This window comes from Elephantulus edwardii, unplaced genomic scaffold (genome assembly GCF_000299155.1).
Source record: "Elephantulus edwardii isolate Elephantulus edwardi_28Jun2011 unplaced genomic scaffold, EleEdw1.0 scaffold00075, whole genome shotgun sequence".
NCBI lineage: Eukaryota > Metazoa > Chordata > Mammalia > Macroscelidea > Macroscelididae > Elephantulus > Elephantulus edwardii.
Window position 1 is genome coordinate 13,189,047 of NW_006399825.1, and position 14,494 is coordinate 13,203,540.

Here is a 14,494-nt window from a genome sequence, read left to right on the forward strand (position 1 = left end):
TCCATTTTTACAAGATACCACTCTGACCAGCTTTAGGGTCCACCTTACTCTAGTATGACCCTTTTGAGGTAATAGTTTGTTGCTGTCAAGTTGATCCAACACATAGAGATCCCACAAAGTGCTACAAAGGTTTGCTTGATCTAATCTTTAAGAAGTAGATTACCCAAAACAACTATGAAATACCATAGCACCCCTTTAAGAATAGCAAAATTTAACAGAATAGCAAACAACACATGCTGGAGAGGTTGCGGAGAAACTGGAAACCTTGTGTAAGGCCGTACAGCGCTTTCTCAAAAAGTTGGAAACAGAAAAAAAAATATAAAAAAAAGAAATACCATTTGTTCCAGCAAATCCACTATTGGGGAATATACCCTAAAGAAACCAGAATTGCCACCCAAGTATATATATATGTATATACGTATATATGTATATATGTATATATACACCCCCCCATGTTTATTGCAGCTTTGTTCACAATATCAGAGTTGGCAACAACTACGCTGCATTGAAAAACAGAAACTCATGAAACATACGAAATGTGTGACCCTGGAGGACATTATGCTGAGTGAAATATCTCAGTCACAAAAGGACAAACACTGCATAATGCCACTGTTGTAAAGCAGGACTGATATCATAGTTGGGGGGAAACTAAGAAGGGATAAATAATGTATACACTGCATTGAAACAGACGAGGGAGAAAACTGTTTAGGAGAAAAATATGATTAGTTATTATTGTCATGACAAGAGTCCAGAATGAGAGCTGCATAGTGGAGTGGACTTGGGGGAGGGGGATTGTATGACAATGAAAGTTTTTTTTTTTTTTTTTTTTTTTTTTTTACTTTTCAAAGAGAAAAGCGAACTGGGGGGAGGGGTGGACATGAAGGACAGTGTGCAACAATGAATGAATGGAAACCCAAAGTCTCTGTAAACTTTCATTAAAATAAATAAAAATTAGAATTAAAAAAAGAAATAGACTATTAGGCCTTTATTCTGGGCACCAGTGCAAGTGTGCTCTCCCTTTGGGTAAATAGTTGAGCAAACTGTTTGCATCTCTTAAGGATCATGGATAAACTAGTTCTAAACTGATATTCATGGGCCTAGAAGTTAAGGTTTCAATATAACTTGGTTTTGTGTGGGAAGAACTACACAATTAAAACCATAACACACAATTCAAGCCTGATGCATAAGTGATTTTGTTTTATGGATATAATAGCCTTATATCTTAGGGAGATTTTAATACTAGTTTTTTTTCATTAACCACTGCCTTGGATACTATTACTTCTCTTGGCTGAATTTGGTGTCTTTTTTCCATGTGCGGGGTATCCTCAAATGTAAATTACTTTTTATTGTTTAAAGGTATTAGTGAGGATATAGGTGCCAGCTGCCATAACAAGTAAACTTTCTATCTCAATGGCTGTGATAGGTACAACCTGAAGATAGTCCCAACACCTTCACTCCTAAATGGTCTGTGATCAGGCTGTGCTACTTGGCAAAAGGGACTTTGAATATGTAATTAAAGTTATAAATGGGTTGGTTTTAAGGGAAGGAGGTCACCTGCATATTCATAATTTAATCTCATATGAGCCCTTTATTGCAGAGAATTTTCTTTGGCTGACAGCAGAGTCTAAAGTTGAAGAGATGTGTGTGGAAGGGGGACCAAGCGTGAGCTCTCGGCAAACCTCTGACTGTCAGTTTCAAGTGGATTCAGCCAACATTCTGAATAAGTTGGAAGTAGATTCTTCTCCAGAGCTTGCAGATAAGAATTCAGCCTGGCCAGCATCTTGAGAACCTGAGTAGGAAACTCATCTGGGTTTGCCTACACTTCTGGTCTACAAAACCATGAGATGCCTGGGAGTGACATATTCATTTCCTCCATCTTCCATTTGTCATAACCACTTATATGTTTCTAACTAATAAAGTCTGGAGACAAATCCACAGTAGTTTCTCCCTCTCCCTTCCTATTTTCAGACTTATTATTAATTTTTATTTTTTATAATTGTTGTCTTTACACATGAATGCTGTCTTAATATCACAGTCTAATTGCTGAGAAAGGTCTATGTCTTGTTGAGAAAGAGCAAGCTTGTTCTTTGAATAGGTTTCTACCTGCCTGTTGGGTGCCGTCAGCTGTCTGAGGCCCTCTGATTAATTCTCAGGTCTTGTTTCTTGTCTCACTTTTTTTTTTCTTGTCTCACTTTTTAACTACTTAACCCAGAAGAGAATGGAAAAATTCCTTGGCTCTGCCAAGCTCTTTGTTTCAGTCACAGTTTCTTGGACATTACAGCTGTCTTTCCTCTGATGTGTCAGGCTGTGGCCTCTACGATTCTGCTAGTGAACCTTTGATTATTTTCTATCCCCTTAATAATTGTGTGATGGCTAAAGGCCATTGGATGGCGCCCACTATGAAGGAGAAAGGTGTGACAATTGATTTCTATAATAATTCACAGCCTTGGAAAAGCTATGGAGTTGTTCTACTCTCTTGGAAAAGATGGTTATGAGAAGAAATAAGCTTGCCAGCCATAGTTTGGGTTTTAATAGGAATATTCTTTACAGGTCTTTTAATATTAAACATTGAGGTAGGAGAAGTTACATGTGCTCAATCAGCTATTTGACTCAATCTCGTCTTTGATAATCATTTCACCCTTTATTTCTCTATCTGCTCACTACTTGTTTTTTAAGGGGAAAAGAAATATAAAGAAAGAGTTGGGGCTTTAGCGTCTCGTGATCTGAAGCAGAATTCTGGATTCCCTATTAATTTCCATCAGTGTAGGTCTCTATTTTGTTTTGAGTTTGGTAAGTTCTCACTTCCTTTTGAGTATTATTTTAAAAAATGTTAAGTCTATAAAGTCTGGACAGTAAACTGTACTGAGTTGTTTGTTGTGGCTGTTAGGCGTCCTCAAATTGACTATGACTTAAAGTAACTTAAGAACAGTAGATCTAAACCTTATACTATCCTGTGTCATCTTCACGATTGATATACTCGAACTCATTGTTAAAGTCACAGTGTCAACCCATCTTCTTGGGTCTACCTCAACCCTCCACCTTTCTTTATACATCCCTCTATCTTTCCCAGCATGTTATCTTTTTCCAAGGCCTTGCCCCTTTTGACAACATGCTCAAATTGTATGAGACAAAATGTCACCATTTTTTTTCCTTTAAAGAGCGTACTTACTCCAAGACAGGCCTGACTGGCTGTTCTATTCAGTACTCTTCTCCAACACAATTAAAAGACGTCAATTCTTCTTCTGTCATCCTTATTCACTGTTCAATTCTTAGATGCATAGGTAGCAACTGAAATTACCATGGTTTGGATCAGGTGCTCCTTAGTCTTTAAACTAATATCCCTGCTCTTCAGTACTTTGGAGAGGTTCTGGACAGATTTTTTTCAGTGTAACATGTGTTTTGATTTCTTGACAGCTGTAACCCTGGGTAACATAAGTATCAACTATACCCATGGACCTCACCTGATAAGGTGTATGGAAATTAATTAGATTGACTACATCTGTGGAAATAGTTGATGGAGAAGCTCAAAAAAGCGCCAGAGGTTGCTGTGGAACCGACCATTAATTACCCAGGTGCAAGTTCAAGTTGAAGCTGAAGAAAAATCATTCTGCTAGAACAGAAGTATGACCATGAGTCCATCCCATCTGAATTTAAAAACCATCTTAAGAATAGATTTGATGACAGAGAAACTATGGTACTGAGGGTAAGTGTGTCAGAGACAGTGAGACTGGGTCAGGATAGGGCAGAGTTCAGAGCTGTTGTACATAGGATAGCTATGAGTTGCAGACAACTCTACCGCACATAACAAAAAACAATGGCAATTGAACAGTAATAACTGAGGAACAATGAGTTGTGAGATGACATGAAGGATATCATCCATGAAGAAAATAAAGGGGCATTCTAAAGACAGGGGAGAAAGAAAAAAACAAAATAGACACCAGAAAAAACTCTAAAACTTGCATTAGAATGTAGAGAGCTCAAAACAAAGAGAAGAAATACTGATGTAAGAGAGATGAATAGACAGTTTCAAAGGGCAGCTCAAAGAAAACCAATCCAAAACCCAAAGTATTATAACAAGATGTGCAAACACCTGGAGTCAACAAACCAAAAAGGAAAAACAATTTCGACATTTCACAAACTGAAAGAACTGAAGAATATATTCAAGCCTCAAGTTATAATATTGAAGAATTCTATGGACAAAATTTTGAATGATGCTCATAGAATCTTGGAAGATGGAAGAAACACAGAGCCACTGTACCAAAAAGAACTGGTTGATGTTAAACCATTTGAGGAAGTATCATATGATCAAGAACCAATGGTAATGAAGGAAGAAATCCAAGCTGCACTGAAGACATTGACAAAAACTACACCCCCAGCAATTGCTGGGATATCAATTGACAATTTTAACACAGATGAAATCCCAGACATGTTCTCTAGTCTATGCCAAGGAATTTGGAAAGCTACCTGGCCAACCAACTGGAAGAGCTCCATATTCATTCCCTTTATTTTTTTTTAAAAAAAAGTGACCCAACAGAATGTGGAAATTATTTCAAAATACCATTAATACCACTTGCAAGTAAAATCTGAAGATTATTTAAAAATGTCTGGAATGGTTTATCCACAGATAACTTCCAGAAATTCATTGGGTTGGAATGAGGATTAAATGAACTAATGTGCACATTTCCTGTGAGTTTTACTGGTTCCTCCATTAGCAAGGATGCTACTTGAAGGACTGAGACACGTCTACCTCAAGTCGTATTTTTATTCACCTTACATGCATGGAAGAGTTGGACAATAAGAAGACCAAAGAAAAATTGATGCCTTTGAATTGTGATGTTGGTGAAAAGTTTCAAATCAACTACTAAGGAGAAACAAATCTGTCTTGGAGGAAGCACAGCTGAAATGGTCCTTAAATGTTAGAATGGTTGCAAATACAGATAACATTTGACCCAGCAATTCCACTACTGGGAATATACCCCAAAGAAACCATAACTGACATCCAAGCAGATATATGCACACCATGTTTATCATGGCTTTGTGCACAATAGCAAGGAGTTGGAAACAACCTAAGTGCCATCAACAAACGAATGGATAGAGAAGCTGTGGTATAGTCACACAATGGAATACTATGCTACATTAAAAAGCAAGGAACTCATGCAATTTATTAAAAATGGGTGACCCTGGAGGACATTATGCTGAGTGAAATATCTCAGTCACAAAAAGACAAATACTGCATGGTGCCACTGTTGTAGAATGTGACAGACATCAGGGTTGGGGTAAGACTGAGAAAAACTGGATAAATTATGTATGCTGCATTGAAACAGATGAGGGAGAGAACAGTTTAAAAATGATATATGATAGGGTATTATGATTATCACAGGAATCCAGAATTAAGGTTGCATAGTGGACTGCATTGGGGTGGGGGTGGGGTGAGGGAATTGTATATCAATGAAGGAGTTTATCTTTTGCTTTTCAAAGAGAGGAGTGAACTGTGGGGGAGCAGGTACAGAAAAAAGTGCAACAATGAATGAACAGAAATCCAAGGCCTCCGTAAATGTTCATTAAAATTATAAAATAAAATAAGAAAAATGTTAGAATGGGAGGACTTCGCCTCACATCCTTTGAGCCTGTTATCAAGAGGGGTCAGGCCCTAGAGGAGGGTATGATGCTAGGGAAATAAGAGGGGCAGTGAAAAAGAAGACCTTCCATGGGAAGACCTGCCACAGTGGCTGGGACAGTGGCTGGGAATTGAAGCCCACTCAATGGCACCTAACCATAGCCATTTCTTTTTTTTTAAAAAAAAGAAAATTTTATTTTAACTGTGATTTTCATGAATATTTATAGAGACATTAGATTTTAGTTCATTGTTGCACATTTTACCGCGTCCCCCATACTTCTCCCCCGTTCACTTTTTTTACATTTTTAAAATTAATTTTAATGAAAGTTTACAGATTTTAGGGTTTACAGTCATTCATTGTTGCACTTCCCAGTTTACTTTTTTTAAAAAAAATGCATTCATTGTTGCACAATTATCTCCCTCCCCTCCCTCCAATCCTCTTTACAATAAATACCTCTTATTCTGGGCTGTTGTCATACTCATAATGCTTCCTCATGTGTTCCTTTTAAATCTTTCTTTCATCTGTTCCAATGCAATGGTCATTATCTATCTACTCTTATCCTTTCTCCTCCCAACTCCAATGTGAGATCTGCTTAACAACAGTGGTGCCATGCAGTATTTATCCTTTTGTGACTGATATATTTCAACCAGGGTCCCCATGTTCAGTAATGTTTTACAAATTCATTGTTTTTCAGTGCTGTGTAGTATTCCATTGAATGAATATATCATAGTTTTTCTATTCATTTGTTTGTTGATGGGCATTTGGATTGCTTCCCTCTCTTTGTTTTTGTAAATAATGCAGCAATAAACATGGATGTGCAAATATCTGTTTGGATGGTGGTTGTGGTTTCTTTAGGGTATATTGCTAGTAGTGGAATTGCTGGGTCAAATGATATTTATGTCTTTTTCCAACTTTTTGATAAAGCGCCAAACTACTTTCCATAGTGGTTGCACCATTGTATACTGAAAAGCCATTTATTTGAGCCTATGAGTTCCTTAAACCTGCTTAATAACCAAATTGGTTATTTAGTGTTGAAAACATGATGCTAGATACTTTCTCCCTGTGTGCTGTCGTCCATCTGGGAAGCGCTTCTGCTCAGCACTGCCGATCATTGTTTTCCAGCGACCACTTTGCTTCATCCTCTGTGCCAGGGTGCAGCGATTTTCCCAGGCACGGCTGTGCTCTCCACTAGGATAGAAACCCTCTCGCTACCTAGGAAGAGGTATACTCCGAAGGCCTGAGCAAGTACTGTGTTTTGTGGGGAGGTGTGGGGGAAATGCTGCTCTCTTGTGCCCCTAGGGGTTAGTAGTGAAACAGGGCTGCTTACATACTAAAACTTTCCAGTATTTATAACAACCTGTCCTTGTTATTTAGAGCCAGCTTCCATAATGTAGGGTACTCTGGAAGTTGGGTTGCCAACCCAGTGGTGGGCAGTTCAAACCCACAAGCTGCTCTGAGAAAGAATGTTGTAAAACCTCCTTTTGTGCAATTTACAGTTTCTGATAACCTGTAGGAGGATTTTATGAGTTAGTTTTTAACTCTATGGTACATAACAACATCAGTATTATACTCTGACTTCTTTCTCCCCTCTGAGGACTAAAACTTTACAGCTGAACCAAGCTTATCACTTTGCTCCTTTCCTCCATTATCTGTTTTCTTCCAGGAGGCTCATTAACTCACGTAAACAGATTTGTAGTAAGAATTGGCTCCATTTTCCAGATTTTCATGGGCATATATCAATCAAAGCAAGAATGTGCAGGTTAGGTTTAGGGACGTGGTTTTGTTTTGTGTTTTTTGTTTGTTTGTTTTTAACACAACATAGATTTTAATGTTTTAATTTTAATGAAGATCATCCTCACGGTCCAGGTGGTAGAAGAGACATCCAGGTTCCGGCAGTCTCAAGCGCCTTTTGTTCTTATTCCAGCAGGGTCAGCTCGTCGCCCTCACGCACTGGCCCTTTGGTTTTGCGGATGATGGAGCGGATGGTGTGGTCCATGAACTCCACACACACCTGTGTGCACTGTCCTTGTTAGCCGATCCTGCTCAATACCTTGGCGACTCTGGCCAGCTTGATGGGCTACACGCGGCTGGTATCCATAGTGGCTGCTCGGTGATGGTTGGGCAGATAAGTAAAACTGGTAATCATCCTGCCACGTTAAGAGATATAAGCACACTTATCTCCACTGTAGAATTATTTTGTTGTTGTGTTTAGGTGCCATCGAGTTGAGTACGACTCATAGTGACCTTTGAACAACAGATCTGAACCCTGTCCTGTCCTGTGCCATCTTCACACTGTAGCAGTCACCTTGTTAATCCACCTGGCCAAAAGTTTTCCTCTTCTTCGTTATCCCTCTACCTTTCTGAGCATCATGTCCCCCTCCATCATGTCTCCTAGCAACATGTCCAAAGTATGCCTCATCATCTTTGTCGCTAAAGAGCACTCTGGCTGCACCTTCTCTAAGATGTATTTGTTTGTTCTTTAGGCAGTCCATGAGATAGTCAGTGCTTCTCTTAAACACCATAGTTCAAAGACATCAATTCTTTTGTATCAGTGTCCAGCTCTCTGATGCAAAGCAATTGATCGAAAAGACCACAGCCTGAATCATTACTCAGTAGCATTAGTCACAATATAAAAAAAGATGGAGATATTTCTTCTCTGTTCATCAAAGAAGAAATGATGGTGCATTCAATGATAGAATACTTTGCAACCCTAAAAAGCAATACAGCAATTCAGGAAACACTGAATACTTCTAGAAGCTTTTATGCTCAGTAAAATCAGTCAGTCACAAAGGGACCACAATGGAATAGTACCATTATTATAAAAAGCTGGGGGAAGGTTTACACACAGAATCAATCTTGGAAGTTTACTAGGTATGGGAATGGAGGAAAAGGAGGGTCAAAATTAATAAATAGATAACTTGTGCTGAGGAAAAAGATTAATAAACATTAATAAATAGATAATTTGTGCTATTATGAAATAAGAGGTTGCTCAGACATTGCAATTAATAACATTAATTTATTATAATCAATGTTACAAATGTGTATGAATGACTGAGTGAAATTTTAATTAGTGTTATAAAACCAAATATCTATACATGACTGCATAAAAAGCCCATATGATTTGTTATTCTTCCCACAAAAAATCTTAAAAGAAAAACACCAACAAAATATATGTAAATGACTGAATAAAACACTAATATAATTTGTAAAACTTTCTTTCAAATAAAAACATTAAACTAAAAGACAAAAAGTAAAGAAAAATTCAGAGTAGAAAAACCAACAATAACAAAACAAAAATAAGACACTGTTAGCTATCAAGTCTTGAGCTTTGCTCAAATGATCTTTAAATAAGGTGGTGCAGACAAAGCATTTGGATCTTAATTCAGTCTTCTACCCTAAGTTCCCTTGAGCAAGTTATTAATGAAAGATTATAGAGAACTTGGATTTTGGTTTGTTCTTTGTTGCACATTTTCCTCCCTGCCCGGCCCTCACCCCCAGTTCACTTTCTCTTTGAAAAGAAAAAAAAAAATCCTTCATTGTTATATAATACCCCCAAGTCCCCCCAAGTTCACTTTACTATGCACCTCCTATTCAATTATATATTCCTTTTAAACAGTTCTCTCCCTCATCTGTTTCAATGCAGGGTATGTTATTTATCCCCTTTTCTTAGTTTTCCCCCAAACCCGATGTCAGTCCTGTTTTATAACAGTGGCATTATGCAGTATTTGTCCTTTTGTGACTGAGATATTTCACTCAACATAATGTCCTCCAGGGTCACCCATTTTGTATAATATTTCATGAGTTCCTTGTTTTTCAATGCTGTATAGTATTCCATGTGTGAATATATCACAGCTTCTTCATTCATTTGCTGATGGGCACTTACTTGGGTTGTTGTCAACTCTTTGCTATTGTGAACAAAGCTGCAATAAACATGGGTGTGCAAATATCCGCTTGCGTGGCAGTTCTGGTTTCTTTAGGATATATTCCTGGTAGTGGAATTGCTTGGTCAAATGATATTTCTATTTCTAACTTTTTGGGTTAAATTCCCAGCAGTGGAATTGCTGGGTCAAATGGCATCTCTATTTGCAACTTTTTGAGAAAGCGCCATACAGCCTTCCATAGTGGTTGCACCATTTTATACTCTGACCAACAGTGAATAAGGGTTCCAGTCTCTCCACAACTTCGCCAGCATTTTTTGTTTGCTGCTCTGTTGAATTTTGCAATTCTTACTGGGGTGAAATGATATCTCATAGTTGTTTTGATTTGCATCTCTCTTAGAGCTAGGGATTTTGAACATTTTTCATGTGTTTGTTCGCTATCTGAATGTCTTCTCTGGTGAAGAATCTGTTCAGATCCTGTGCCCATTTTACAATTGGGTTGTTTATCTTTATCTTGTAGTAGTGCTCAAGTATTCTATAAATTCTAGATATAAGTCCCTTATCAGACATGTCATTACCAAATATTTTTTTCCCCCAGTCTGTGGTTTTCCTTTTTACCTTGTTGGAGAAGTTTTTGGATGTGCATAGGGAGTTGATTCTTTACTTTTAATGTACTTGTGGTTAAAATGCGCTCTGGTGGCTTACTGGTAAAGTGTTGCCCTGACAACCAAAGGCAGACAGTTCAAATCTACCAGCTGTTCTATGGAAGAAAGATGGATGATCTCCTGCCATAAGATTTACTGCCCCTGAAAACCTGCTGGAGGGTAAGCTCTGAGTCGATTCCAACTTGATGATACATAACAACAACAGTTTCATAGTTTGATTGTAGGGAATGCTGAAACAAAATGGGAAATATCTGGCAAACAGTAGATTTGCTTCTTGTCGACTTTCGATTAAGCTTTTCTTGTGCAGCTTATTGAGATTAGATTTTTGTTCATATTTCTTTTTTTAAATTTAAATTTATTATTAATTTCAGTAAAAATTTATAGAGACTTTGGATTTCCATTCATTCATTGTTGCACTTTTCTTCCCTCCCAACCCTTCCCCCTAGTACACTACCCTCTTCGAAAAGTAAAAGAAAAATTATTTCATTGTTTTACAAACCCTCCCCCAGGTCCACTCCACCATGTAGCCTTCACTCTAGACTCCTGTCATGACAAAAATACCTAATCACATATCCCTTTAAAACAGTTTTCTCTCTCATCTGTTTCAATGAAGTATACATTGTTGAACCCATCGTTCTCAGTCTCTACCCAATCCCACGTTCAGTCCTGTTTTACAACAGTGGCACCATGCAGTATTTGTCCTTTTGTGACTGAGATACTTCACTCAGCATCATGTCCTCCAGAGTCACCTATTTTGAATAATAATGCATGAGTTGCTCGTTTTTTAATGCAGCATAGTATTCCATTGTGTGAATATACCACAGCTTCTCTATCCATTCATTTGTTGATGGGCACTTAGGTTGTTTCCAACTCCTTGCTACTGTGAACAAAACCACAATAAACATGGGTGTGTATATATCTGGTTGGATGTCAGTTATGGTCTCTTTGGGGTATATTCCCAGTAGTGGAATTGCTGGGTCAAATGATATCTCTATTTGCAAGTTTTTTAAAAAGCGCCACACCACCTTCCGCAGTGGTTGCACCATTTTACACTTCCACCAACAGTGAATAAGGGTTCCAGTTTCCCCACAACCTCGCCAGCATTTGACGTTTGCTGTTCTGTTAAATTTTGCTATTCTGACTGGGGTGAGATGGTATCTCATAATTGTTTTAATTTGCATCTCTCTTAGAGCTAGGCATTTTGAACATTCCTTCATGTGCTTGTTAGCCATCTGAATGTCGTCTTCGGTGAAGTGTCTTTCATATTTCTATCATCTATTTTCCTGTAAGGGGCTCTTGATGGCACAATAGGCAAGTACCCTACTACTTGCCCAAACGCTTGTTTTGAATGCATCTGGTGACAGTATGGGAGAAAAGATCCAGCAATCTGCTCCTGTAAAGCTAAGAGCATAGAGACTTTCTCAGGCAGTTTAATTCTGTCCTATGGGGTCTGCTAAGAGTCAGAATTGACTTGATGGAGCACAACCACCACTTTGCATGAATCCTGTATACTTTCCTTCAATCCTCCCTTCCTTCCCTTCCTCTACTTGGTGTTTTAAAAGATTAGACAAATATTTTTTAGAACAGAGCTTTATTATCAGCAGCACACTGAAACTTATTAATATTTTTAAATATGCATAATCATTTGCTCCAAACAATGAGAAGGCTTAATGGATAATTATTTTAGTAAATTCTTTAGAAAAATGAAGGGTTGAACAGAATGTTTCAAAATTTATTTTTTCAATTGTCAAAACTGATCCACAAGCCCACAGCAGTCATTAACAAAAGAATTTTCATACTGCCTACCATGACCCAATATCAATTGCCGAGTTTTCGACAAAAGGAACCAATTCTGTTTTAAACAATTTCATTTCTTGTCACACCCACACTCAAACACTATTTGGTAAGTATCAGTGGTATTGGGAAGCCTGAACTACAGCTAGTTGTGGAATGAGCTCATCTCAGCTGTTTGTATTCTGGTAACTTTCTCAACAATGCAGCAGAGTACGAATTTTCTCTTTCCAAGTAATCTAAGAAGCGAAGGGAGGACATATTATAATCATGCCAAACCCCAGTGGGAAACAGATGGCTTTTCAGCCAGGGACATAACCCCTGATCTTCTAGCCTCCTCCTTGTTATCCTTACAAATGAAATCTGACAGATGGTTGGGGAAATGAGTTTACAAGTCAGAAGGACAACAAAAATACGTTGGATCTACTGTACAAAGTTTTTTTTGTGATAGAAGACAGAAGAGTAAAGGAAGAGAGTAGGATTTATGAAGATGAGCCTGGTGGTGGGAGAAAAATGGGCAGTTTCCTTATGTGTGATTTACAGCCTCCAGGAACTCACTAAAGGGTCAGTTATGAGTCAGTTCTGACTCGATGGCAAAGAGCCTATCATAGCTTTTTGAATGAAAAGTTTGTAAGTGTTTTAACTCTGCAAGTATTCAACAGTATACATGGTCTTTTGAGTCCCTTGCTACACAACTGAGAGCTGGACTAAGGATGACAGAAGAGGGATGATTGCCTTTACTGTGGAGTTGGGGAAGAATGCTGAAGATCCCATGGCCTGCCAAAAGAACAAACAGATATGTCTTGGAGATGGTGCAACTAGAGCGCACCTTGGAGGCAAAGATGATGAATCTTCGTCTTACATATGTTGGGCACACTCCTAGAAGAGGTTATTCCTTGGAGATGAACATAATGCTTGACAAGGTAGAGTGACAGCAAAAGAGAGGAAGACTCTCAACCAGGTGGGCTGACATGCTGACTTTGTGTCTGAGATTGTGAGCATGGCACGGGCTAGAACAATGTTCAGATTGGTCGTTCATACTTGACTCCGTGGCACCAAATAACAACAACAACAAAGTCTATTCAGCTGCACCCTAACTTAAAAAAAAAAGCATATTCATGTCCAATTATAATTTGTATTTTGGACTTTTGAAGAATAAAACAAAGCATATATGATCGGGTTAACAGCACACCTACCTACAAACTATGTCATGAGAGCCTCAGGGGTGGGCACAGAGAACATGTTCAAAATCCACTGATGGTGAACCTTTCTCTGCAACTATTTCTTTAGGAAGATAGCTGTGTTCTATTGTGAATGTGGATTTTGGATCATACTATTTTTTTGTTTCAGTTTTAGCTCTGTTGGTTTATGGTTCATTTATTAATCTACTCTAAAGTACAATTTCTTTATTCCCAGAATCAATGCAATATCCTTATCTTATGGAACTTGTGAAGATCAATTGAGATGCCATTCCTTCATTGGTAGATAAGAGACACCACAGCTCTGCTACTGACCAGTGCAAATCAGAAACTACACAGAACCTCCCAGATCCCCAGGTCTTCTGACCAATGTGGTCTTGGTTTTTAATGTCAAGTGAATAAGTTATGTAAACCCAAGGAAACACCAAAAGACCAAAACAAAACCCCACTAAAATACAATTTGTTTCACTCTTAGGTAATTAAACACTGAGTAGTATTTAGCATAAAGACCACAGGACATGAAGTCACAGCTCCCATTCATTGCCTCCCTCGCCTTCTAGGCTGTTTTCCAACATTGTGGATTTTGGCATCTGGTGAAGCCAAGAAAAAGGATTTATACTTAAATACAATTAAAATGGCATTTGGGGGGGATATATATGTTTTACCATAGTAAAGTTATTTACAATAAATTGAGTTTAGAATTTTTATTTTTTAAGCCAGTGGAATGAGAACATAGCTGTGGATATGTATATCAAGAATATCTTAAACTGGGTTTTCTAGAGAAGTAAAATAATGAAGTATTTTATATATAGAGAGAGAGAAAGAAAGAAAGGGCAAGGGTGATGGTGATGGTGAGGACGAGGGTGAGGAAAAGGGAGGGAGGAGAGGGAGAGAGAGAGAGAGGTAAGACAGAGAGGGAGAAGAAGAAGGGAGGGGAGGGGGAGGAGGAGGGGGAGAGAGAGAAGTGGAGACAGGGAGAGGGAGGGGGAGACAGGGAGAGGGAGGAGGGAGAGGGAAAGGAAGAGGGAGGAGGGAGGAGGGAGAGAAGGCGAGGGAGAGGAAGCGTGAGCTCACTCTGGTGGCCTGTGGCTAGAAGCTGCACGTTTGAAAATCCACTTGAATAACACCCACCCACCCACCCACACACACACGTTGTTGTATAGAGTCAGAACTGACTCAAAGCTGACCCTTCAGTGGCTTTCCAGAGGCAGTTAGTAGCATGGGAGGAGATTGCCCATCCTTTACCTGCGGAGCAAATGGTAGCCTCAAACCACTTGCTTTCAGGATTGCAATGCAGCTTCTTAACACTAGGCATAAATATATATATTATTATAATATAATGT